Below are 2,920 nucleotides of genomic sequence, written 5' to 3' on the forward strand. Positions count from 1 at the left end.
CAGCTCGAGTTGGGAGTGGCCGCTCCACTCTCGTTTAGAACTCTTCTAATGGAATTTGATATTCATTGGTTGTTTCCCTACTTTCCGAGATGGTTTTCTTGCTAACAGGATGTAATCCTTACCTCTAGCCTGGTAGCTCCACGAGAATAACTTCTGAATAACTCAGGTTTCACCGCAGTAACTGATTGGATGTCAGTAGAATCAAAGCAGAAAAAAAGAACTGACAGAGGACAGCATCATACAGAACATGGTAAATGTGAAATGTTATTGATATTTAGAAAACCTGCTTGGTGTAGACTTTGGAGTCAGACAAAAGTTTGAATGTCTTACAGACCTCAGTCAAGTTACTTAATGATTTTGCCTCACTTTTCACATATGTGAAAGAAAAATAAAAATATATCCCTCCCAGCATATTGTGAAAAATAAATGATATAGAATAAGTATATCAAGTAACTGAGCCCCCAATCCAAAAAAGTAAACAATAGAAGTTTTTAAGATTTCATGGAACAATAACACCAAAAAAGATGAGGTTTCAGAGTTAAACTAACAATACAGTGTCAGGGCTACAAGTCAGCTTTTCTGTGATTTCTTTGGGTTTTTTCTCATTATCGCAAGACAGCTGCCACAACTCCAAGCATCATGCTCTAACATGACATCACTCAAAGCAGGAAGAAAAGAGGTTGGACTTTCCCTTTATCCATGTCTCTCTTTTCATAAGGGAGACAAATCTGTCCTAGAACACGCACCTCCCAAAAGACCTCCCCTCAGGACCCATGGTCAGAATTGAGTCATGTGCCTGTGCTCTGCAAGGGTGCTGGAAAAATCAATAGCTAGCATTTTAACTTTTTTAATGTTAGTTATCAGGATTTTGCCATCAAGAAGGAAGTTTTGGAAGAAAGTGTGGTGGGGAAGCAACCAACATTTCTGCCACAGAATACGGAATAGCTAAACAGTTGCTGGAAAAGAAGTAGTACTGATGTTGAAGTAAAAAAAAATACCCAAGCTGGGCATGGTGGCTTATGCATTTAATCCCAGAATTTGGGAGGCTGAGGCAGGAGGATGGCTTGAGGCCAGGAGTTTGAGACCAGTCTGGGCAACAAAGTGAGACTCCCCCATCTATAAAAAACTAAAAACTTAGTCAGGCATGAGGGCATATGCCTGTAGTTCCAACTACTCAGGAGGCTGAAGCAGGAGGATCCTGTAAGCCCAGGAGTTCAGGGCTGCAGTGAGCTATGATCATGCCGCTGCACTCCAGCCGGGGTGACAGAGGGAGACCCTGTCTCAAAAAGCAAAAACAAACAAAAAACCTCAATAAATGTTAGTTCTTTTTGTTCCAATTCTGCCAACCTCTATCCATATGGAGTAAATATTTGCTATTGATGCTATGCAGCCTCCACTTCCCATCAGTAAGAGTTCCCAGTCTCCCCTTTGGGAATCACCATTCTCCTCAAATTATGTGATTTCGGTGGAAGTTAGTGCTTGCCTTCTAACACGAAGCACAATAGACCAAATCTTCCCTCAGATTTTCCTGGTACAACCAGAGGATACATTAGGCAGAATCAAATTTGCCCTTCTTTCAGGACTTTGAATTTTGAATTTTGAGTGAGTGATGCAAGAGCAGTTAACAGATAACAAAGGAGGAGGCCAGCAGCTGTGGGAGTTGCTGCTACTGAGGTTCACCACGATCCCTGAGGACAAGTCAGCCCCTCATAGTTTCCTGGATCTTCCTTAGTGGCCCAGTGCACCCATCCCCAGCTGCTGTGAGTGTTGGCGGCTAAAACCTTACAGTTGCCCCCATACTCCAAAGAACTGCTCTCATCAGAAAGGAGCCCCATCTCTAGGAGATGCCTGGGAGAAGTGATTTGCTAAATCCAGCTCAGACTGGCTCTCAAGAGTGTATTGTGCACACTTCTTCCCAACTCCACATTTAGTAAACTTCACATTTGTAGCTTGAAATAGGCCAAGGTCGGAGTATTTACACCATGGAAATTGGCAAGTGCTACAAATCTGGTTCCCTCACCCCTGCCCTCACAGCCCCAGTAAGCCACCGTATGTGCATACTGCTACCTGCAGGTTATGTTCCACCCAGGGGCAGTCCACAGCCAGTGACTGACTGACACAGGAGCAAACCAAGCCTGCTCTTAGTCTCACAGTGAAACAATTCTCTGATGTTATTATTTAAGCTCCAACGTGCCCCATGGATCCAGAGGCTAGACTTCACCTGAACCCTTATTTTATGCTTGGCTTCTCTTCCTACCTATCCAGCTTCCCTCACTCCTTTACAGCTTTCTCCAGAGAGCATTCCCTCAGTAAGTCATTTGCACAAAGAATCTACATCTCAGGTCTGCATCTAGGGGCTCCTACCTAAGACGCCTTTTTGCAAAGTTTGGTACTCAAGGCTCTGATCAATTCTCCCAGTCCCACAGCTTTCCAGAAAGTTTATTTTTGCTTAAGATAGTCAGCGTCAGTTTTTTCTTTTTTGGCAACCGTTGAAAACCAGGAAATAATGTAACTGCCCAATGAGTTCATTTTGCCTGCTGCCCAGATATTAATACAACCATGGATTTATCAAGACAGGGGAATTACAATAGAGAAAAAGTTTAATTCACCTTATTGTTACTCAAATCGGTTTCCCCCAAAATTTGGAGACTGGGGTTTCTCAAGGATGATTTTGGTGGGTAGGGGGCCAGGGAGTGGGGAGCGATGACTGGTCAGGTTGGAGATGAAATTATAGGGCATCAAAGCTGTCCTCTTCTGTTCAGTCCATTCCTGGGTGGGGCCACAAGACCAGATGAACTAGTTTACTGATTTGGGTGGCGCCAGGTGATCCATTGAGTGCAAGGTCTGAAAAATATCTTGAGCACCAGTCTTAGGTTTGACGATAGAGACGTGTTATCCCTAGGAGCAACTGGGGAGGTTT

General features: G+C 43.8%; 1 protein-coding gene across 3 annotated transcripts in view; it reads right to left on the reverse strand.

Moving 5' to 3' along the window:
- Positions 1–2,920, reverse strand: part of PAK7 (p21 protein (Cdc42/Rac)-activated kinase 7) — a 327,817-nt gene that overhangs the window by 238,318 nt on the left and 86,579 nt on the right. The window lies entirely within an intron of this gene.

The sequence above is a fragment of the Mandrillus leucophaeus genome, unplaced genomic scaffold (assembly GCF_000951045.1).
Source record: "Mandrillus leucophaeus isolate KB7577 unplaced genomic scaffold, Mleu.le_1.0 Scaffold116, whole genome shotgun sequence".
Taxonomy (NCBI): Eukaryota; Metazoa; Chordata; class Mammalia; order Primates; family Cercopithecidae; genus Mandrillus; species Mandrillus leucophaeus.